At 42.4% G+C, this 25,404-nt stretch overlaps 1 protein-coding gene across 2 annotated transcripts in view; it reads right to left on the bottom strand.

Annotated features, from left to right (window-relative positions):
* BLCAP (BLCAP apoptosis inducing factor) overlaps window positions 1-25,404 on the bottom strand; it is a 69,313-nt gene that overhangs the window by 25,912 nt on the left and 17,997 nt on the right. For both annotated transcript variants that reach the window (XR_002822866.1, XR_002822868.1), the window contains exon 2: window positions 6,320-6,404. The gene's annotated coding sequence lies outside the window, so the exon portion shown is untranslated. The remainder of the gene's footprint in view (window positions 1-6,319; window positions 6,405-25,404) is intronic.

Genomic DNA, 25,404 nt, shown 5'->3' with positions numbered 1-25,404 from the left:
CATCTTCATGATCATTGGTATGTTTGAGTCCATTGTTGCAGCTATTAGCATATACTAAAGAATGGCATTTCAAATGGTGGGCATTGGTTCAGCTATAAAGTTCTTTGAAGGGGGTCCGCCCAGGCAGCCTCCTTCACAAGGGACCATTTTCTGTCCTTTCCTGCCCGTCCCAGTCCTTCCTTCAAACCTTGCCTGACTCAGGTACCATTCTCGTGAGACATGGCTGGCATCTAATTTTTTTCATGGTTTTCTTATAAAAGTAATATCTGTTCTTGGATGGCCAGTATATTGTTCTTGTTCCCTTCTGTATTTCTGAAATATACTATCATTAAAAACAGTGACACCTGAACATTGGAGAAAATTTGAAGAGTAACTAAGGCATGAATAACAGAAAAATCTTGACAAGAATCCCAGCCTCCACAGCCATGTTATGTGAAAACACATCTGAAATGCACATCCCTTTTTAGTCTTTTTTGATGCATTTATTTACAATAAATACTTTTATTATGTACATAATTTTGCACCATCCTTTTACACTGATTATATGTTAAGCATTTCCCCACGTTAGTCAACATCTTTGTAATTATTACGTTTAATGGCTGCCTAATAGTCCATTTAATGAATGAAACATAATTTGGTTAACCATCCCCCCAGGGCTGGAGAGTTTGATAGCTTTTTTTTGCTATTATAAATAAAGCCACGGTGCACATCTTTCTGCACCAATCTTTGTGCATTGTTTTAGATCATTTTCCTGGGATGAGTTTCCTGTAAATGGAATTACTGAGCCAAACAGTATCAAGCTTTTTGAGGCTCTTCACACATCTTAAGCAAATTGCCTTCTAGAAAGGTTTTGCCACTTCACCGTCTTGCCAGCTGTGCATGAAAGTGCCCACGCCACTGAGCCGAGCCAGTGCCAGCCTCTTGTTTCACAAAGCATTCACTTAATGGGTAAAAAGTGGACTCTCTTCATTCTCATTTACATTTATTTTATTATGAGTAAGTTTAACATTTTCAACCAAATTTACCTTTTGAACTTCACCTCTCATAAATGGACTCTTACTGCCTTTTATTGCCCCAACCTTTCAACATGAGAACTCTCACTGCCTCTGTGAATGTCTTATTTTTGAGAATTTTTAACATACAGAAGTTTTACATTTCATAGAGCCAATTATATTTGTATTTTCCTTGATAATTCCTGCTATCGCTGTGAAGGCTGCAAAGGCCTCTCTCACCCCACAGTTTTGATAATGAATATTTTCCATCCTTTCTAGTTATTAGTATATATAGTTTACATTTAACTCTTTAAATCATCTGACATTGATTTCAGTACTTAGTGTAAAGTGAGATATAAAGTGCTTTTAGTTTCTCAAGCACATAAAATAATTTTCCATTCCCAATGAGTGACAAATCCTTCCATTCCCTGTTAATCTGTGATGCCTCTGCTCTTGTAAGTCACAGTGTTAGATATTCTGGGGCTCTGCATCTGGGCTTTCTATTGTATTCCATTGAGATGTCTTCTTGTTTTTTTTTGCAAAAAATAATAATTCTTTAAATATTATGCTGTAACATCTGTTAAGGTTAGAATCCTTAAAATCTATATTTCATATCAGATCAGTCTCCCAAGTGTCCAACTTCCTTTTAGGTATTTCCCCTTAGATTTCCCACAGGCACCACTTTTTCACACATATACACTTTTTCTCTAGCTATTTCTTCTCCCTGAAGAAATATTGTCAAATTGACAATACTGAGCTCTAGAAGGGCAGGGTGAGTCGTGGATATGGTCCTAAAATCTGGAAGCAGGTCAGGAGATCTGGGTTTGTGCCCTCCTGACACCACTTGGTTTCTGGACACCTCAGTTTCCTTTTCTGTAAAATGGGCTTGTGATGTGTGCTAGGTGCCAGGGATTTAAGAGTGGGCAGGGGAGAAACGGTCTCTGAAGAAATGCCCTCAGGGAGCTTACAGTCTATTAGGGGAGAGCCCTCTAAAACAGAGAAAAAAGGCAACTGCCTATGACAGAATCACAAGGGATAAGACGGAAACAAACAGAATGTTGAGGAAGAAAGTGGGGCAGGGGCCCTGCTTTAGACAGGGTGGTCACAGAGGGCCTCTCTGAGGGGACATTTAAGCTGAGCCAAAAGACTGAGAAGCGGGTGGTAGGGAATTGCTTTCCAGGTATGTGCATCAGCATGAGAAAAGGTTCTAAGACAGGACCAAGCTTGGTGCATTTGAAAAACTGAGAGAATCCACATGTAGCCAGAGCACAGTGAGGTGGAGCATTCAAGGGGGATTGAAGAGATGGACAGGGCAGATCAGGTGAGCCTTGTAGACCCCGGGAAAGAGTTCAGATTTTGTTCTAAGGGCAATGGGAAGTCACTGAAAACTGGTAGTATGGAGGAAAATGACATGATCCTATTTACGTCTTAGGAAATCTGCTTTCACTTCTGTGAAAAGTGGATGGGCAAGGAGGAAGAAATAAAATAGTGAGGTCGTCACAGTAAAGAGATGGGAGATGAGGTGGCTGGAACCAGACAGTGGTAGGAAGGTGGAGAGAAGGAGCCAGACTAGGGATAATTCTAGAGATAGAACTGCCAGGACTCGCTGGAATTGGATGGGAGAGATGAAGGAGTGGGAAAAGTTAAGGATGACACTTAAAGGTCTGGTTTGGGAAACTGAGTTGAAGGTTGGGCCATTTGCAGGGAAGGAGAAGATGAGGGGAGAGATAGTTTTGAGACACAGAAGTTAGAGTTCTAATTGAATGTGGCATGTTTGAGATGTCTATAAAAGACATCTAAGTAGAGCTGTCAACTGGGTAGTTAAGTGTGCAAGTATGGAGAGGTGAGAGCTGGGAGCATAAAATCAGAGTCATTATTGATCTTCCAGGATGAGAATGCAGATGGAGTCACCATGAGTGTGAACAATTCAGTGGCAACTAACGATGACAACAAAGATGGAAAGGAGCCAGCTGTGAGTCTTGAGGGAACCCACCACCCAGAGGGTGGGTGGAGAAGGCTTTGGAGAAGTGGCCAGTGATGTGGAGGTTGACTGGGAGATGGTGGTGTCATGGAAGCCCAGAAAAGGTGGTTTTAGCAGAGAGAGGTGTCAAATGCTGCCCAGAGACTGAGTGGGTGAAAACAGAAAAGTATCTGCTGGATTGGGCAATGCAGGTTGTAAAAAAGAGTGGAAGCAGTGAAGAGGTAGGGGCAAGGCCTGGCCAGTGGACAGAACTGGGTGAAAAGCTGGGCCCTTGTTGGGGACGAGTGGTCCTAGACCTTCCTCCTGTGGATGAGTGAGCACATTTCCTGACGACTCATTGGCATAGAAATTAACCTGGTGACAATTCCAAACCTCCACACTTTCCACCCTCACCCCTCAAACCTCTGTCACTCACAAACTACCCCAATAGCTTCTTTTGCCTGTAATCTCACTCCCTAGGCATTGCCATACAATCTTTCTGCTAAAAAGAAAATTTTCTGAACCTCCATTTCGGACATGTGATTTCAAGCAGAAAATAGTTATTCTCTCCCTACCTAGCTCACTGCTTGTTGTTGGTGTCAAAAGGTTCAAAAATGAATAAGACATGGCCCCAAACACGCGGTAGGATGAAACCACTGCTAATTAGAGCTGTAGTCAGTACACAGAGGTCAGAGAAAAGCCCCAGAAGAACATGGAGATCAAGTTACCTGGTAAAATATAAATGATATGATGTCCCTTTCCAGCCAGCACGACTAATCCCTTCACCTCTACACTTAATCCCACCACTCCTGGGCCTCTTTCACTACCTGTCCCTGCTCTTCAAACTCATGCTGTTACAGCCTTCCTGGATCCTGCTATCCCCTCCAGCTCCCCACTTTCCCTCCCACTTTCTCAGCCAAACACTAGATTAACCCCTACCCCACTAGATCTGTGCCTTCCCTTAAAGATGTTGTGGCAAAAGTCCCCCAAAGGCCAGTCCAACAGATGCCAATCAGCTGTCATCTCCCCTGATCTCTGTGAATATGGCTCAACTCTGTCCTTCTGGAAACTCTCCTTCATGGGCTTCTGGGATCCTCTCTTTCTTTGTCTTCCCTTCCTTCTCAGACTTCCCTTCCCATGTCCAACCCTCCCCACACCCCCACCTCAGATGTCAGTGTTGCCCAGGGCTCAGTCTCTGGCCCTTTTCTCTTTCACTATGCACCTTTTCCCTAAATCCCATATATCCCTATAGCTTTGTCCACCTCCTATAGGCTGATTCCCAAAACTGGGAGCCCAGACCAGACCTCCTTTGAGCTCTAAACAAACATTTCCATCTTCCTCTTTAATGACCACCCTTCCATTTCCAGTCCACAGCTCTACTCTGAGCTCTGAACCAGATGGTCAATCATCTATGCAACATCTCAGACATCTCAACAAATCATCCTTAAAATGATCCAAACAAAACTCCTGGTTTTTCTTTTTCCATTTTATTATCTCTTTTTGATTCAAATTCTTAATCTTTCTTCTCAAAATTTGTCCTTGTCTGATGTTTCTTATTTTAGGAAATGACGCCACTACTATGGTGGGAGACACTTGGCAGTTACCCTAGACTCTCCTCCTACTTCACCCGCTACATCCCATCACGACGTGGTGTGGTTGATCTTACTTCCTAACTATGTGCATCACCATCACCAAGCGCTTAGTCCAAGCCATCATCTCTCACTTGGTCCACTGCAGTTACCTGCTAATTGGCCTCCCCAAACATACTCTTCCCACCCATAATCCACACCCCATAGAGCAGCCAGAGTGGTCTTTTCAAAAGACATCTTTTTTTAAGCCCATCTCCAGGTTAAAATCATTCAATGGCTCTTAGAGAAAGATAAAACTTTGATTTCTGCAGCCTCATCAGACACCATGACCTCCACTCTGACACAGTTCCTACCCAACAGTCACTTCTACCTGGTACCTACTAACAAAATCCCAGTTATGTTCAGAATCTACTCTCTATATGCTTCAAGGGAAGTGGGTCTGGTCCCTCCCAGGTAGTGAATCATGACTGATCTATGTCAGTTACATTGAGCAGGCCCACTTCTCTTACCAGTGATTGGTTTATGAATGGGCATTTGATTTGATTGGGCAAATCTGACCAATGGGTTGGGGGTGGGGGGGAGAAGTGTAATGGTGGTTGTGGAATGCTTCTGGAAAAGGTTTCTTAGTCTTTAAAAAGAAGAACAAAGAAGAAACATTTCCTTTCATCCACCTCTGAATGTTAGTATGGTGGATACAATGCCTGGAGTGGCTACAGTCATCTTGTGACCATGGGGATAGGAGCCCATATGCTGAAGGTGAGAGAACTGAGAAGTGAAAGATGGACAGAACCTGGGACTTTGATGAAATTATAGCTGCCTTCTCTAGGCTTCTCATTATGTGTGATAATAAATGTTTTGTTTAAGTGTTTTTTAGTTGGGTTTTGTGTTACTTGCCTCAAAATCATTCTTACTCATGTGAACCAGCCATGATGGCCTCCTTCTGGTTTCTGGGATACACCACCCTCCCACCATGAAGCTTTGCACATGCTGTCTCTTTATGTACAACGCTCTTCTCAATCCTGGTTAACTTCTACTCCTTTGCTCAAATATTACTCCTTTGCTCAAATATTTCTTCTCTGCTCTTGGAAGATTTCTCAATGGCCCCTCTCAGAGTTTTAAATTACACTATCTTTATTTACTTGGTTAATATCTGGCTCCCTCACTGGATGGCAACTCCATGCAGACAGGGCCCAGGTCTGTTTTCATTCTCTATTGTGCACCCTCCCACTGCATCTGTCACAGGGCCTAGATGAACCAAGTTCACTGATTCAGTTAGGGTCCCATAGGAAATAGAGGTGGTACACGCAAAAGGATTTAACTGAAACTTATTTAATGAAAGGACTATTCCTAGAGGTGTGACAGGATTAAGGATCCCAGTCAGAAGCCATTACCACTTCTAGGCCTGAAGAGATGTGGGTTTTCAGAACCCGAAGAGAAAGCTGTGGCTTTAAGAAAGAGACCACCAGTGACCATAAAGGAACACATCCACTGATAACCCATAACCCATAGGAAGGCAGCCAGGGGAACTTCACTCTCTTTCCTCACTCCAGTCTTCCTCTGGCCAAACTCAGCTAGAAGCTTGAGGCAAGGAGCCTGGGTGGTATCCAGGTCTGACACCCAGGGCACAGAACAGGATGAAGAAAGACAGAGAATTGTTCTAGAGGGGCCAGCATATAATACGTGAAAAGTCACCAAATGACCTAGCTGTTCAATTCAATGAACCATTTTCTTATCAATCTTAACCACCCTGCAACATTTGACAGTGTAGATGACCTTACCTCCAACTTCTTCAGGATCAGCAGGGGCATCATGAGGGAGTCTTTTCCTTACATTCCAAGCAGAGGGAACAACATAAGCAAAGCCCTAGAAGTGAAAAAGCAGCAAGGGTGAGCTTGTGGGCATTTGGAGTTCCCGGAATAGAAGGGAGAAGAAGCCACAGGCTTCTTGAGACTTATCTCCAAACACACCCCTTGATCACTTGCTCAGAAGATGGATTCCAGTTCACTTACAAATCTTTCCTCTTTTCATCCTCTCCCGCTCCACTGGTGTCCTCCTTCAAGACTAGTAATTCCAGGGTCTCTCCTCTTTTCAAAAACCCTCCCTTGATCACCCACTTTTTTCTACCTACCACCCAACTCTTCCACTAGCCATCCAACCTTCTCTAGGGAGTGGTCTGTATCTCCTCTACCCATTCAATCCATCATCCCCTGTAAGCTGGCTTTTACCCCTCTAACCCCCAAAACAGTTCCTTCTAAGGTTAATAATAGGTCCCTGATTGCTAAATTCAAGAGGCTTTGCGTCTTATTTTTCTGAGATTCAGGGCATATAGCAGTGTTGATTACTTTCTCCTTGAAACTCTTCACTACCTTAGTTGCCATGGCAACCCTCTCCTAGTTATTTGTTGCATCTCTCAGACCCTTCCTTCTCTCTCTCCTTTTGTTACCTGCCCACACCTCCGTCAGCCCCTCAAATGTTGCTGTAACTCATGATTCTTCCCTGGACCCTCTCCTATTCTCTCTTTATACACTCTCCCTGGTGATTTCACTCATTCTTGGGGTTCCATTTACCCTGTATTGCTGGGTTGGTCCCTCCAGTCATGTCTCTTCCTGTGCCCCAGATCCTGAGATGCAGAGACCAGATGGGCCCCACCTGGCTATGCCCCCAGGCCCTCAGGTCTACCTATCTGACACTGAGCCCACTGTTCTCCCCTCAAACTAGCTTCCCATGCTATGTTCCCCATCCCAAGTGTCTCCCGACCATCCACCCAGGGCCCCACCCATACACATGGATGTCAGTCTTGGCTCTACCCTCTTTCAACCCCAACAGCCAACAATTGTCATGCATTTCTGACTTTACTTTCTAAAGGTGTTTGGTTCTGTCCATTATCTCCCCCCGCCCCTGGGCTTCCATTACCCCAGGTCAGGCCTCACTCTATCTTTCCTGGACCATGGCCATAGTCTCTTAATTAGTATTCCTACCTCGAGACTGTCACTTCCCAAATCTAGCCTTTACATCAGCCACCACAGTGATCTTCCCAAACCACAAATCTGAACGTGTCACTCTGGTGTAAGACCTTTCGGTAGTATCACTGACTGCAGGATAGTGTTCAAATTCCTTGACATGGGTGGCACTCAAGGCCCTCCACGGCAAGGTCCTCTTCTGTCTCACTCCTACCTCATACTCCAGGAAAGCCAAATGCCCACAAGCTCGCCTTTGCTGCTTTTCACTTCTAGGGCTTTGCTTATGTTGTTCCCTCTGCTTGGAATGTCCTTCTGGTCCATCTTACTCCTTCCTGCTTATCTTTTAAGAAGTCAGATCAGAGGTCACCTCTTCTAGAAAGCTCTGTGCTTTTTCTGTGCATAAGTATGTTCTACTATTGAACTTACTGTACTGTGTTATAATGGTCTACTTAAATGCCTGTGTAGTAGGATGATATTTTATATAATATTCACTGTGCTCCCCCCTCCCACTTCCTTATCCATCACTGTTTTGGTGTTTAACAAACTACCCAAACTCTAGTGGCTTAAAACCACAATTTACTATTATTTCTTATGGTTCTAGGGATCGACAGGGCTCAGCTGGGTGGTTTTTGCTTAGTGTCTCATGTAGTTGCAGTCAGATGGCAGCTGGGGCTTGTGTCATTTAAGGCTCAGCGGAGCTTAACATCTAAGAAGGCTCATTCACATACCTGGCAGTCAGCTGGGAGCTCAACTAAGGCTGTCAACTGGAGTACCACATATGGAGTCTCCACATGGGTTGGACTTCTTATAGCATAATAGCTTGATTGCAAGAGGGAGTGTCTCAAGAGCAAGTGTTAACAAGATGCCCAGGCAGAAGCTGCAAAGCTTCTTATAACCTAGTCTCGCAAGTCCCAGAATTGTCCCTTCTGCTACATTCTATTTGTCAAGAAAGTCATAAGGCCAGTTCAGATTCAAGGAGTGTGGAAGTAGACTGTGCCTCTTGACAGAAGGAGCAGTATGTGCATACAGGGAAGGCAGGAATTGATGGTGGCTATCTATGGAGACTATCAGGGCCACCCTTCTTGATTCAGTCAGAGTTTGGGGAGAATTAGGGTTGTAACAGCATGAATGTGATAAGAAAGACAGTCAATGGTTCCAAATAGTCTCTTGAAACTCTCAGCAGAGACAGGGCATGTGGTTGAAATAGCTGAACTTTTGTAAAGAGAAAAGAACGTGAGGGACTCAGAACTTGAATTTGATGCCATCAACAGTAAAGTGGGGAAGAATGCAGAAGCTGTTTTCCTACCTGAAAGGAAAAGTTTTATCAGCTGGTGGGAGGAGAGAAATCATATGGAGAGGTGACTAATAGATCTCCCAAAAGAAATTTAGGGTATCCCGGAGCAGAAGGGACTCTTGCCTGGCTCCTCATAGTGTTACCTGGGAGAGCAAAAACTCCCAACATAGACTGGAGAGGTTGAGGATCCTTGCTGGGGGGAGATTTCTGACAGACGAGCCTGGGGGTATCCTCCAGGGTCCTGTGTGTTCCCACAGGCATGGTGGTGAGGGTGAGGGTGTAGGGAAGTGGGTGAGTATATAGGGTGGACTTGGAAATGCCTCGTAGTCAGGATAAAGATTTGACAGGGATGCCTCGGCTCAGTGGATAGCAGTGGACAGATGCTGGTGACCCAGAACCAGATGCACATGCACATCCCTGGTGCCAGGCAAAATAAGAGCTCCCAGAACACTGACTATCCTTGGGGAGACGGAAAGATGCAGAAGAGGCAGAGAAGCTGGAAGTGGACCGAGGATTTATTTAAGAGACTTAAGAAAAGTCCAGATATGACTGAGTTTACCTTGAACTGACTAGGATTAAGTTTCTGCTACTGAACAGAAAGTAGGGGGTGGGGGGACGGGGGTAAGAGTTAACTTGAATCATGGAGAAATAAAGAAGCTACATTTTTGCATGGTGGTTTGCAGCTAATTTTGGGTGTCTTCACCTTTTCATTCTCTTATCTCTCATGCTCAGTTGGCACCATGCTCTCTATTTCTATCTCTAAAACTTATCTTGAACCTACCTCCTCTTCATGCACACTTTGTTTGCCTCAGGCTTGCATCACTTCTCATCTGGACCACCATAGTGACCTCTTAAGTATTCTCCTCACCTACAGGCTTGTGAGGCCTCCTCTGAACCCTTGTCTGCAGGCAGCCAGAGGATGCTGGGAGACATGTATTGTTTTATCTGCCTAGAACAGTGCCACCCCTCCTGGGAAATCATTCTGTACTCCAACCTATCTATTTTGAATGGAACTCACCTTTTCATTACATAGCCAACCTTATTGACCATCACTGACTTTTAGACTTGGGAAAAGAGACTTTGTAAGTAGCACTTAAGGATCATTTACCATGACCCTTACAACACTCTGAGGCTGGTGCTGTTATTATCCCATTGCACAGATGAGGACACTGAGAACAGAGAAATTGGACAAAATAGTAACTAAAGTGTGGCCTCTGACTCAAGCCCCTGCACTCCCACCTCAGTCTCTTTTAGGTCATGAACCTGAGAGGTGCGAAACACTGGTAGCCATGAATGCCAATATGTGGGAGTAAGGCTGAGAGAGTAAGGCTGGCACACAGAGATAAGAGGCATGGAGATGAGAGAGGGATGATCTGATGGTCAAGTCCCTGGCTCCACGACCTTGGGGTCCAACTGAACCTAGCGTGGCCTGTGGATTGTCCATGGAAACCAATCAAGTTCCACGTTTGCCTAACCTGGTTTGAGGTGAGCTTCTTTTGCTGGCAAAGAAAAGAAACTTAACTAAAAAAAAACATGATCACACCTCTTTCCTGGCTTAAGAACATTCACTGGATCTTCATCACCCTTCAGATAGAAACTCAAACTCCTTAGCATGACAACAGGCCCCGTATGCGACGGCCAGCCTGATGTGTCACTGCTCCCCCTTTTGCCCTACCTACGTGCCCAACCCTGTGTGCCCCAGACATGCTGGACTCACAACTGCTCCTTGAATGCCCAGGACAGTGGCCACCCCTCGCTGGGACCACGTGAGTGATGAGATCCCCCCCACTCCTCCTGCTCCTCACCCCCAGCTCTAAAGTCATTTGAATCCAAGTCTTTATCTAGGACTTCACCTGGGCAGTCTCTTCTAAGCTTTGCACTTTTCCTGCACCAAAACTTAACTCTCTTGTGTGTCCAGCTCCCTAAGAACCTGGATCTTTGACTTTTAAAAAAAATTACAAATGTAATTTGTGAACATCTTAGAACATTTCAAAGTACCCAAAGGTAGCCAGAGGCAATCACTGTTCACATTTTGACATACTTAAAACAATTTTCTAATTCTATCCAAATAATGCATATAATAATTAAAAAAAAAAAAAAACAAAAACCCAGGAGGACAGGGCTTATGATGAACAGCAGCAGTGCCCTGCCCTCTCCCCATTCCCAAGGCCTCACCCTGGAGTCTGTGATCTGCTCCTTCAGGTCACCTTCCCAGCTCTACGAAGCTCTTTAAAAAAAAAACCCATTGCTGTAGAGTTGGCTCTGACTCACAGTGATCCTATAGGATAGAGTAGAGCTGACCCATAGGGTTTCCAAGGAGTGCCTTGTGGATTCAAACAGTCAACCTTTTGGTTAGCAGCCGTAGCTCTTAACCACTACACCACCAGGTTTTCCATGAAGCTCTTAGGTCCCTTGTATTAGGAAGGATGCTTTCATCAGCACGTAACTGAACACCCAAGAGTGGCTTACAAACAGTAACAGCATTTATTTATTTATTTCAAATAATGAAAAGTCCAGTAGTCAGTAGTTCCAGATATCTGGGCTCTGAGTCAGCAGAGAACTTTGTCTCAGCCTTCCCACCTGGTCGCAAGATGGCTGTCAGAGCTCCAAGCATCACATTTTCACCCAACAGCACCTAGGCAGAAAGAAAGGAGGCAGAGACAAGAAAGCTCTCTGGCTGTATCTCTTTAGTCAGGGAGAAAATCTTTCCTTGAAGCTGCCCCAAGACATCCCCTTACAAGTCTCTAGTCAAAACTGGGTCATGGGAGTCCTCTGAACAGCATCTGCCACACCCTATTTCTAGTTTGTAAGATCTGACATCCTACACGACAGACGAGGCTTTGGATCATTTGGAAACTACTCCCCACCCAGCCCCCAACAGTTTTTAGGTACACCTTTTCAGTTTTAAGAAATCTACGTGCCCCCTTATTCCTTGTTCCACCAAGTGTCCACATAACTCTTGCCTCCCCACTATCATCCCTGTCAGCTCTCCTACCATAATAAAATCCAGTTCAATACAAAAATTGAATAGCCATGAAAACTGAAAAGGGAAAGAAAAAATTTTCATTATTTGAGACAACTATATCATATATTTTCTGTGGGTTCCTATCTATGTATTTATGTTTTTAGAACAGTCTGGAAAAGTAGCACATTGAGCCCATTACAGAGGTTGCCTCTGGGGAAGAGGAAGGGAATGGGATGCCAGTGGGTGGCCAAAAGGGACTGTAGCTTCATCTGCCATGTTCTACTTTTTAAAAAGGAGAATGTATTCATGTTTCGCTTGTGTCATTAAACTTTAATTTGAAAAAAATTCCCATTCATTTTCAGCCAATTATGTCAGCTCTGAGTGTTTGGCTGTGCTTGCATGTTTGTGCCCAGGGAGGAAGAACATTTACTTTGTGTGTGTCTGTGAATGAAGTACAGTGATTAGTAAGTAGATTAAAAAGAAATGTAGCCAACAAAAGCAAAACAAAAAAGGGGCTGGGGAAAGAACTTGTTCACAACAACAATAAAAACTGTAGAAATAAACCTATTAGGAGATGAGCAACTTTTTTATGGAGAAAACTGTGATGTGACTGAAGAACATCAGAGATGACCGGAATAAATGGAGGGCTCTACTATTCACAGACTGAAAGGCTCAGTATTGTACTGATGTCATTTTTTCCCCAAATTAACCTTTACATTCATGGAACCCAAAAAGCAGGTTTTAAAATTCATGTGGAGGAATTAATGTGCAGTAATAGTTAGCTAAGATCATTGAAAAGGAAGCACAATGGATTGGGGCATTTACTTAGCAGATATCAAAAGGGGTATAAAGCTATAGCGATGAAATAAGCTGGTACAGACAGGAATAAACAGATCAGTGAAATAGAGCAGGGCAGACCCACCGAGACATGATAAGTCACTAGATGAGAGAGCTTCACTTTGTATCAGCAGAGAAAGGATAAACTAGTCAATCCGTGTTGCAATAATTGGCTGTGTGTTTGGAGAAGGGTTAGAACATTCAATCACAAAAATATATTCCAGATGCATTAAAGATCTGAATAACGATAAAATTATAAAATTATTAGAAAATAACACAGAATATGTTAAAACCTTAATAGTAGGAAAGGTTTAAATATGATATAGTTAAAAAAAAGGAATAAAGGGAAAGATTGATCAATTTGATTATATCGAAGAGTTAAAGGCAATAGATACACTGGAAGAAAACATTTGCCACATATATACAAAAGACTAATATGCAGATTATATTAGGAAATTCTATAAACCAATGAGATAAAGAAAATCTAATTTTTTAAATGAGTAAAGATAAAAATAGATAAGTAATTCAGAAAAGAGGATACAAACGCACAAAACATCTATAAGAATCTCTCTAAACATTATAAATTTAAAATCGATTAGATTTTTTTTCACCCATCAGATTGGCAAATATTTAAAACGATTGCTTATGGTGTGGGAATTGGAGTCCTCTTATACCCTGAGGCGGGTAGTGAAAACTGTACAGAAATGGAAAGACAGTACAAAAAGGATGGAAGATACTGTGGTAACATCTGTTAAGACTAAAAATATGGAAACCTTGAGACCCAAATTTGCTCCTCAGTCACCATCCTAGGGAAACATCACAGTGGAGGCATGTGCAAGGCTGTTCTCTGCAGCGCTGTTCATGATGGCAGAGAGAAAAGGAATCAACTAAATGACCATGGATCTTAGAGAAGATAAAAAGCGGTACATTCATGGGAACAAAGGCGATACAGCTATTAAAAGGAACAGGCAAGAGCTCTATCTACCAACACAAATACGTCTTAAAAATATAAGATTGAGTGAAAAAAATGTAGCTTATAGTAAAATACCTATAATGTGGTGTGATTTATTCAAAATACTTACATCAGTACTATACAGTTACTATAGAAGGAGATACATAGAACTCTAAGGATAGGGTAGGAGACTGGAATTTCACAGCATGGCCAAAAGAAACCCAAAAGAAACTTTAGTTTTATCCATTACTGTTCTGCTTTTAAAAAGGAGAATGTATTCATGCTTTACTGGCATAATTAAAGTATAAATTGAAAAGATTCTAATTTGTTTTCAGCCAATTATGCCGGCTCTGAGTGTTTGGCTGTGTTCTCATGCTTGTGCCCAGGGAGGAAGAACGTTTACTTTGTGTGTGTGTCTGCAAATCAAGCACAGTGATTAGTAAACGGGTGGAAATGGAATACAAAAAAGCAAGAGCCAAAACAAATAAGGCACAGAGGGGACCCTATTCACAGCTGACAACAAAATCTATAATATACCTAGGAATAAATTTACCAAGAAATATGTAAGACTTTAACTGGAGAAAACTGTAAAACTTTACTGAAAGACATAAATGATGACCTGAACTGAGAGAGAACAATGTGCATTGGTAGGCAGACTCAATATGATAAAGATGTCAATTTTCTTCAAAATTATCCATAAACTCAACATAATCCCAATGGAAAGCCTAGCAGAATTTTTCCTGAAACTTGTCAGGCTAATTCTAAAACTCATGTGGTAGAAAAAATATGCAAGAATGACCAAGGCAATTTTGCAAAAGCAACAAAGAGGATGGAATTTGTTCTGCCTGTTAGCAAAGCATATCATCAAGCCTAGGAGTAGACAAATAGATTTTTTGTTGTTAGGTGCCATCCAGTCGGTTCTGACTCATAGCAACCCTATGTATAACAGAATGAAACGTTGCCCGGTCTTGCGCCAATCAGCCAAACAGATTAGTGCACCAGCAAGAGCCCTGCCACAGACCCATATTAAGAATTTAGTGTAAGATAACGGTAGCAATTTTATTTTATTTAAACATAGCATTTTTATTTTATTTAAAAGCAGCAATTTTAAATCACCAGGCAAATGACAGATTATTCAACACATGGTATAAAAAAATTGGCTATCAATTTGGAAATTTATTAAAATTAAATACCAACATCACACCACAAAATAAGTTTCATATGCAGTAAAAACAAATGTAAAGATTATAAAATAATTCAAAATATAAATGCAAGAAAAAATAAAAGTTTTACAAAAAATATAGCAAGAATGCTTATTGTGATCTTGGTGTAGGGAGGGCCTTCTTAAGGCAAGATTCTAAATTTGACACAAAAATTAAAAGGTTCTGCAATAAAAGATACGATACAGCTAAAAGACAAGAGTCAGAATGGCAGAAAATTATTTGCAATGTCTACAACAGACAGGGAATTAGTATTAAGAATTAGAACTCTCATAATTTAATAAGAAAAACGGACAAAGGATATACACAGATGATCCCCACAAGGGGAAGTATATGTGGCCAGTAAACCCACAAGGAAACAAATTACTCAGGAAAATGCAAATCAAACAAAGAAACCATTTTTTCACCCATCAGATTTGTAAGGTTTAAAAACTGGCTGTGGTCTGGCAAGATGAGGATTCATATTTACTTGTGTAGAGAGTTTAAATAGCCACTTGAGAAGACACTGGGCTGTATCTACTACAATTAAACCAGGGACGTCTTTGGATTTAGATTGTCCAGCCTATAGATGCATTTCAGGAGAAGGCATGTACCAAGATGTTCTCTGCAGCACTGTTCATGATAGAAGGGGAAAACATGGTACATTCATATGAAGGAATATTACACAGCTGTTAAAAGACATGAACAAGAGCAATAACAACCAACACAGGTAGATCTCAAAAACATAAGATTAAATGAAAAACACAGGTTACAGTACAATACATATAATATGGTATAATTTATTCAAAATACCTACATCAATACTATACAGTTACTACGGAAGGCTATCCCTGTGGAGGGGAAAGGGACCAGGATCTCAGGGAGTGGTCAAAAGGAACTTTGGCTTCATCCATTACTGTTCTACTTTTAAAAAGGGGAGAATGTATTCATGCTTAACTGGCATAATTAAAGTATAAATTGAAAAGATTCTAATTTGTTTTCAGCCAATTATGCCGGCTCTGAGTGTTTGGCTGTGCTCTAATGCTTGTGCCCAGGGAGGAAGAACGTTTACTTTGTGTGTGTCTGCAAATCAAGCACAGTGATTAGTAAACGGGTTGAAGTGGAATACAAAAAAGCAAGAGCCAAAACAAATAAGGTGCAGAGGGGACCCTATTTACAGCTGACAACAAAACCTATAATGTACCAAGAAAAATTTACCAAGAAACATGTAAGACTTTAACTGGAGAAAACTAAAACTTTACTAAAAGACCTAAACTGAGAGAGAGAGAGCAATGCGTACTGATAAAGCAAAAACAAACCTGTTGCTGTAGCGTCAATTCCGACTAGTAGCAAACCTATAGGACAAAGTAGAACACCCCATAACTGCCACAGGGTTTCCAATGCTGTAATCTTTACAGAAGCAGACTGCCACATCTTTCTCCCGCAGAGCGACTGGTGAGTTCGAACTACCGATCTTTCGGTTGGCAGCTGAGCGCTTAACCACTGACTCAATATGATAAAGACGTCAATTTTTTATCCATACACTCAATGTAATCCCAAATAAAACCCCAGCAGAATTTTTCACGAAAGTTCTCAGGCTATTCTAAAATTCATGGGGTAAATATGTAAAGAGCAGCCAAGATAATTCCGCAAAAGCAACAAAGAGGATGGAATTTGTTCTGCCAGTTAGCAAAGCTTATTATCAAGTCCAGCAGTAGATAAACAGATCACTGGACCAGAAAGAGCCCTGACATAGACTGGCATTGGAATTTAGTATATGATAAAGGTAGTGATTGTAAATCAGTGAGAAAATGACACATTATTACATTAATGGTATAGGAACAATTACCTACTCATTTGCAAGGGGGAGAATTAAAGTTGGAATTCACTTTTTGTATATGATGTACAGAATTAAATGTGTATGTGCATGCGTGTATGGAAATAATTAATCTCATGAAGAAAACACAGAAGAAAAAATGCTTATGACCTTGACGCAGGGAAGTCTTTCTTAAATAAGACTGCAAAAAAAAGGGGAGGGGGACATAAAAGTAAGTAAGATTGATAAATTTGTCTATATAAAAAATTAAAATTTCTCTAAGATAAAAAATACCATACAATTAAAAGACAAGAATCACAATTTTAGAAAATATTTGCAATATACACGACAAAGTATTAGTATCCAGAACACATACAGAACCCCTAAAACTCAATCAGAAAAAGACAAAATACTTTTAAAAAATAGGCAAAGGATATGGACAGGTAATCCAGAGGAGGAAATACAAACAGCAAACACAGCAAGACTTTAGCCTCACTGTTAATTCAGAACAAATGCAAACTAACACGAGATACGATTTTTCTTTCATGCATCAGAATGGTTAAAATGTAAGCTTGCAGATGGTCTGGGGAAAATGGACACGCTCGTACACTGCTGGCAGGAGATTAAATTGGTACAGACACTTCTTTGGAGAACGTTTTAGCAATTTCTATTAGAATTTAAAATGTGTACATCCTATGACCCATTGATTCCATTTCTAAGTATCTGTCCCAGAGAAACACTTGTACACGTGCAAAAGGGGCATGTACAAGGATGCTCTTAAAGCTTTGTCTTAATAGAAGAACACTGGAAACATTTTAACAGTGAGTCAATAGCAAACAACTAAATCCAACAGGGCATGATCAGTTACGGTCGCCAGTCGCCAGCTGAAAGGGGCCCAGGAGCTCGCAGGCAACGCGAGGAGAGTCCTGCAGGGCGCAATAAGCTGACGAGCAACACCTTCAGTGCACACCTCCGTGTCTGTTCAAACAAACAAAAACAACAAATAGAAGCGAGTACATATTTCAGTGGGCTCAGGAAAACATTTTGTATAAACAGCAAACGCCTAAGAACGGTTACCTCTGAAGGGAAGGAAGGGACGTGTGGTGGGGTGGGGGCAGGTCACTAAAGACTTTTTTATCCGTAAAGCTCTAATTTTATTTAAAGGAAAAGGTATTTATGTATTACTTGTGTAATTAAAATTTAATTCAACAATTCTAATTCATTTCCAGCCTAGCTCTGCCTTACATGTGTGCTGTGTTCTTGTTTGTGTGCCCAGGGACAAAGCACGTTTACTTTGTGTGTGTCTGTGAATGGAGCACAGTGATTAGTAAATTGATTAACATTTGGAAAGCAAAGACAGAAAAAGGAAAACTTTTTCCATTCACAAAAGCAACAAAACTAATAAAGCACTCAAGAATAAACCTATTAAGAAATGTGAAATTTTTTTATGGCAAAGGTGACCAATCTTCACTAAAAGACCTTAAAAACAAACTGAAAATAAACCCTGACTCAATGGAGACAGATAGCTTGTTCACAGATGGGAAGAACTGATAGCCTAAAGATGTTATTTCTTGCTTCAATGCAATCCCACTAAAAATTCCAACAGGATTTTTATTTTCATGTAACTTTGACAAGCTGATTCTGAAATGGACCAAGATCATTTTTAAAAAGAATAAAGGCATGTACATGCGTGTATGTGTGTGTGTGCATGCTTACCTTATTCGGTAGCAAAATATTTTATAAAGCTTTGTTCATTAAAATACGGGATTGGCCTAGAAACAGGCAAATAGAGCAACAGAACTGAACAGAGTCCAGACATAGGGAACTGGGAGAAAATATTGTGTCGGGACAATAAATGGTGCTGAGCAAAATAGATACCCATTTGGAAAAAAAGACAAAATTAGATCACATCATACATGAACACACATTTCATATGGGTTAAAGACAAAGAATTTTTTTAACTATGGAAGTTTTAGAAGCAAATACAGAATGCATATATCCCTGTGGTAGGAGGCTTCTTGAACTGGAGTGCTACCTGCTCTAGTGCTAGTGCTGCAGAGGTCTTCACTGCAGTTTGATTTGATGCATTCATATCCTGGAGGTCTGCAGCCACACCTCACCTCTAACCCCAGGCTCTTCAACATAAATGCCTGCATAGCGTCTCCACCTGGACCTCACAGACGACGCTTCGTCTTTCCCTCCAGCTCATCCTGGTCCTGGGAAGAGGGACTATGGTATTCCGGATGGACAGAATTCTGGGGCTAGGAGACAGAGGTCTGAATCCAGCTCCTGCCAGTTGTGCTCTTTTTCAATAAGTCATTTCCATCTCTGGTTTCCTCTCTATGAAATGTAGCAATATTCCATCTCTTGTAGGGTGATGTGAAGTTCATATGAGACAATGAATGTGACCACATATAAACGGTGCAGAGCATACAAGGATCAAGGGAACAAACTACTTTTTTCTCAACTTGCACCCCCAAAACCCTGCCACGCAAGACTTACTGCCCTAATTCTTTCTTAAATTTTAACTCCTGGAGAACTGTCATAGATTCTTTTTGGTCAAAAAAGTTTGAATGTTGACTCAGATATTTGATTCCAAGGCAGAAAATACTGACTTGGTCCCCAAAGAGCTTACTGCTTGTTGCTAGGTGCTGAAAAAACACACAAAAAATAATAAGCCATGATCCCATCCACAAAGCAGCATAAAACTGGTGCTAATTAGAACTGTAGTCAGCACACAGGTCAGATAAAAGCTCCCAAAAGAACATGGAGATCAAGCTACTCTCTCAAAGGTAAATAATTTAGTTTTGTCCCATTCAGTCAAATACACATTATTGCACCAAACTAATTTATCCACCTCCACACTTGATCCCAGTTCCTTTGGGAGCTCATTTCACTATTTGTCTCCATCCCTAATCGTTCAATCACTCAAGTTCCCTTCTCTCGGAATATTCATATGCCAGCATTGCTCTTTCCTCTAAAATTAAAATGAAAAAGGCCTGGACCTTGCTCCCTCCTCTTTCCTTTCCTTAATTCATCTCTATCCAAGCTGCTCTGGCAAAGGTCCCCAGAGGCTTCCCATGAGTCCCAGAGACGCCATTCAGGAGAGCCACCATGCTGCCTAACTCCGGGGCATCATGATGATTAGGCGGTTGTGCACTGGAGGGGCTCACAGATCAGCCCTCAGCCCCTGACCTCTCTGAACATGCTCACTGCTAGCCGCTCCATCTTTTTGCTGAGAGATCCCACCGGCCCTTTCTTTACAGTACCCTTGGAGGATTCCTTTTCCCTTTTCCAGTCTCAAAATGTTGGTGTTTCCTGGGCTTGGTTTTTGGCCTCTTCTTCCTTAGCCATCCTCATAGCTTCAAAATCCCCTAGAACTCTGACAACACTTCAATCCACGCTTCCACTCAGGTCCCTCAGGAGCTCTGAACTGGTCTCTCTAATTTCCCAGTCTGTGCTCCACATTATGCTGTCAAGTCATTTCCTCTCTACCTCACCTGGAAGTCTCAAGTCTCAGCTGTCTACTACCAGACTTAGGGTCTGCCTCACAGACCCAGTCCCCTTCCAGGGCTCCCAGCTCTGACAATGGTACCACCATCGGAACAGTAAGGCAAGCCAGGAACCCAGGAATCATATTGAATACCCTCTCCTCCCTCTGTCCCTCTTCATTCCATCCAGCACCAACATTAACTAGAATATGTTGACTGTGTCCAAATCCTAACCACCAGGACAACAAAAGCTTTCTAACTAGTCTCCCCTTGCTTCTCTAATGATTTCTCCCCACAGAATAGACAGTCTCAGATTATAGCAGCACAGTCACAGCTCCCGCTTCCCTTGCTCTCAGGATATAGGTAGGAGCTGGGCATGGCCTCCAAGGCACTGCACAGCCAGACATGCCTGCGTCTTCGGTCTTACTTCCCTCCCTCCTAAGCCAAGCCTTTTGCACAGGCAGTTACCTCTGCCCAGAATGCTTTTTTCCGACTTTGTCCAGTTGACTCCTTGTCCTTCACAAGTTGGCTTGAGTGTTATCTCCTCAGAGAAGCCTCCTGGAGTCAGAGGAGGACAGGTCCTCTGGTTATATACCCTCCAGCACTTAGTACCTCTCCTTTAGAGTGCCTATCAATGTTGGAAATTGTACATTTACGTGTGATTATCTGATTTTTGTTCGCCTCCCCTACTAGCATGTAAGCTCCAGGACAGCAGGGATTCTGCCTATTTTAATTCACTCACTAGTCACACTAGACATACTACCATGCACATAATAGGTGCTAAATTAGAATATGTGGAATGAATAAACTTTTGTCACTAAACAGTGGATGCTTAAGGCATTTGGGAATTGATGTCTGCCTACAAACTTGCTCACATCTTTCCTACCCTCAACCTTCCCAACCCCCATTCCTCACATCTCCAAATCTTCCTTCCAGACTCCTCAAAGGACTTTCAGTGACAGGACTACCTCCCTCTCACATCTTCTCCATACTACTCTAGCTTATGCTCCCATCATTCCCCTAAAATGCTCTTAAGGTCACCAAAAGCTTAATAATCATCAAATCCAAAGAGAAAATTCTGTCTTCATCTTATTGGAATTCTCTGCAGCATTCGACAGTGTTGATTACTTTCCCCTTGAAACTCTTCCCTACTTCAGTTGCCATGGCAACCTGTCTCCTAGTTGTTTGTCACATCTCTCAGGCCCTTCCTTTACCCTCTCCTTTGTTGCCTGCCCACACTTTGATCAGCTCCTTAAATGTCACTGTAACTCATGATTCTGCCCTGGGCCCTCTCCCATTCTCTCTCTATACTTCCTCCCTGGTGATATTACTCATTCTCAGGTTTTCAATTACCCTCTGAGTGGGGATGGCCCCTTATTGGTCCCTCTAGTTAAATCTCTTTCTGACCCGCCAGACCATGAGATCCAAGCACCTGCTGGGTCGCACATGACTGTGCCCCTGATCCCTTGGCTGTATCTGAGCCCACTGTCCTCCCTCTCAAACTGGCTCCCCATGCTGTGTCCCCCATTCCAAGGGCCTCTCCACCATCTACTGAAGACATATGGGGGTCACCCTTGGCTCTACCTTCTCTCACCCCAAGAGCCAATCAATCAATCATGAAATATGTCTGATTTTTATCTACTATAAGCTTCTGATCTATTACTCTCCACCCCCATTGGTTAGTTCAGGCCTATCCTTCTCTTATCTGGACCATGGCCAGACTACTTAACAGTTCTCTCTGCCTCAGGGGGGTGACATGAGGCCTGAGCTCAGCCAGTTAGACCAAGGTGCTCTCTCTAGACTTTGACTTCTATCCAAATATGGAAGAAACAGTTAGAATTATTCGATGTCTAGGAGACACTACCAGGCAGAACTGCTACCAAGACCCTGAATGTAGCATTCAAGACTGTGACCCAGTCAGTTTCCACTCACTTTATTTCTCACCATTCCCTCCCTCCGTCCCTGCCTCTCTAGGTCTGTTACTTTCCCTGTGAAATGGGGTTAATGATGGCTGTCTGTCTCCCCAGGGGCAGGAGGATGGGGTTATAATGACCAGATGAGACAAGGGCCATGACCCTACTGTATAAACTATAAAGAGTGGTGGCTGCACTGCCGGGGGGGGGGCGGGGCGAGGGGCGAGATCTTCCTAGTTCTTCCTCATGTGCAGAGTACATTTTCTGAGATCCAGACAACCTCACATGCAGGAGTACCACATACATAAAATTCTTAAGTGATGAAGCGTGACCACCCTACCCCACCCAATATTTGTGCCATCTAAGGCTCAAAGTTGACTTTTACTTCCTTGCCTGTTGATTCCTTGGGAGTTGTAACAAAGTCTTTGTGGCAATAAGATTTCTGAGCCTCCATTTCAGACATGTGATTTTAAGCAGAAAACAGTTATTCTGTCCCGACCTAGCTCACTGCTTGTTGCTAGGTGCCGAAAGGTACAAAAACAAATAAGACATGGCCCCAAACACGCGGTAGGATAAAACCACTGCTAATTAGAGCTGTAGTCAGTACACAGAGGTCACAGAAAAAGCCCCAGAAGAACATGGAGATCAGGTTACCTGGTAAAATGTAAATTATTTAATTTTGTCCCTTTCCAGCCAATATGACTAATCCCTTCACCTTCACACTTAATCCCACCACTCCAGGGCTCCTTTTACTACCTGTCCCTGCTCTTCAAACTCATGCTTGTACAGCCTTCCTGGGCCCTGCTGTCCCCTCCAGCTTCCCCTTTTCGAAAACCTCCTGCTTTTTCAGCCACACTAGATCATGCCCCACTCAGCTGAGCTTCTGACCCATCCCCTGAAGCCTCTGTAGCAAAGGTCCCCAAAGGTCAATAAGCCCTTATCTCCCCTGACCTCTGTGCTCATGGCCCACCATTAGCTACTCTGCCCTGGAAACTCTCTCCTCCCTAGGCTTCTGAGAGGGACCCTTACTCTCTTGGTCTTCTTCTTAGGCTCCTACTTCTCAGTCTCCTCAGTAGGATCCTCTTCCTGTATCCATCCCTAAAATGTCAGTCCTGGCTCGGTCTCTGGCCCTGTTCCCATGAACTGTGCACCTTCTTTAAGGTTATCCCTAGTTCTCTATCCCTGTTGCAAGATGCCCACACTTCCTTTGTGAGCTTCAAACTAGCATATATAATTCCCTACCTGACAACTGCTCTAGTCAAGGTCACCAATGGACATTTTCCTTCTTTATCACCCTTGTCGTTTATAGATTTATAGATAGAAGGATTTCTGGTTACAGCCCTATTGACCTCTCTCCTAACATGCCTATCCTTATCTCCTCTCAACATAGCTCAGAAATTCTCCCTTAGCCCCAATTGTCACTCTAGCAGTTTCTCCTCGTGTTCCAAACTCTCCATGCTGCCTACCTTTCCTTATCCTTTCATTTTCCTCTGCCCACCTTGAGGGGGCTTCTGCTTCATCTCTCATAGGAAACTGCTCTTGCTGAAGATTTAGTGGCCCCCAATTGCCACAGTCAGTGGGCTGTCAGTCTTATCTAACCAGCCTTTCTCTTTTGTCTGTTGATTCCTCTCTCCTTAAAAAAAAAAAGAAAAAAAAGCTCCACAACCTTGAGTTTTCATAACAGCAGAGACTCCAGGTGCTTTTTCTACATCTCTCTGACTTTTTTGCCTTTGCGGGCTCCCTTTTCTCTCTGCCCACCCCTAAATAGGGAAAGGGTTCTCTGTCCTGGACCCCCTTTCTCTTCTCAGCTGCACATTCTGCCAGGGCCAGCTCACTCGAGCCCAGTCACCACCAGTCACAACCTAAATCTCTTGTTCAGATCTCCTGCTGGGATCCAGACCCTCTATCTAGCGCCCTGTGAGTCACCTCAACCTTGACTCAACATCTCCAAAACTGAGCACAACAATCCTCCTCCAGCACCCAAACCTACCCTTTCTGCTGGTGCTCTCCCACCTACCCAGTCACCCAAGCTAGAAACAGGGAAGGCATCTTTGACTGTCCTTCTTAACTCTAGCAACCAGTCAGTCACTAGATACTCCTAATTTTACCTCCTGAATCTGACCACTTCTTTCTATCCCCTTTGTCCCTACCCGAATTCAGACCTTGCCTTCTCTACCTCAATCAAGGCAATCACTTCCCCAAGGTCCTCACATCTCTACATTTCTCCAAGCAACCAGAGTGATCATCCTAAAACAGAAATCTTACTATGGCACCTGCCTGCTCAAAATGCTTCCGTGACTCTGTTAGCAAGAAGAAAAAGACAAAACCTCTTCAATGGACGCATATTGCACTTTCTGATCTGATCCTGCCTCCTCCATCTTTGGCCCCCACCATTCCCTACCTCTTATTCCGTGCTTCAGCAACCTGAACTGTCTACAAGTTCACCCATGATGCTTCTCATCTCTGTCTTTGCCCATGCTGGTCCATCTACCTAAATAACTCCTACTCATCCAGCCACCTCTTCTAGAAACCTTCCTGGATGTTCCTATAAAGCTACATATCCATACCACTGGCTCCTGCAGCCATATACTCCCATGTTCCAAGCATATCTCTGGCCTTCTACTTACTATATATCATTTGAGTATCTGTTTGTGTGTCTTTCTTACCTCTTTGTATGCTTAAGATAAGGGATCATACCTTAGTTATCTTCATATTTTTCACACTTGACACAAAGTAGATACTCAATAAGTGTATAAATATATGGGTAGTTTGTCCTTTCTTGAAACTTTCATCTCTTTCCTTCTCTCTGGCTACCATATTACTTGCCAAAAAAAGTTTACATGAATTTACATTTCCCCTGGCAGTGCATTAACAGTTGTCTGCTCTACTGTATGCTAATATCACAATCAGCATTAGTTATTCTCAAACTTTTTTTTTTTCTAATTTGCTGGTGAAAACTTATATTTCCCTATTGCTTTTCATCATTGATCTTTGGTTATTAGTGAAGTTAATCATTTCTCAAAAAAAATTTTTTAGCCAATTGCATTTCCTCTTCTGTAAACTCTGTTTAGGTGACTTACACACTTATCTATGGGGCTATTACTCTTGGTTTAAAGTTTTACATGTGTTCTTTACACATTGTAGATCTGCAAATATTTTACTTAGTCTGTTTTTTAGTTCTGTTTGTGATATTATTTGACTTTGGAAATATTTAATTTTGATGTAGTCAAATTGATTGGCCTTTGCCTTTTGATGTTAGTTTGTTGATTTTTAGCTTGGAGATGGTACCTCATTCAGACACGTGTTAACTATTCGATTTCTCCTCTCCCTGGTTTTTATTTATTTATTTTGATGGGTTCCTATCTCCTTTTTGACCTTTAAATATAATTTTTGAATTTGGATGTATGCTCTGAGGTGAGGCTGGAAATGGATTATT

Source organism: Trichechus manatus, unplaced genomic scaffold (assembly GCF_000243295.1).
Source record: "Trichechus manatus latirostris isolate Lorelei unplaced genomic scaffold, TriManLat1.0 scaffold00008, whole genome shotgun sequence".
In the NCBI taxonomy this organism is placed as follows: domain Eukaryota; kingdom Metazoa; phylum Chordata; class Mammalia; order Sirenia; family Trichechidae; genus Trichechus; species Trichechus manatus.
This window is presented reverse-complemented; position numbering and strand designations above follow the sequence as displayed.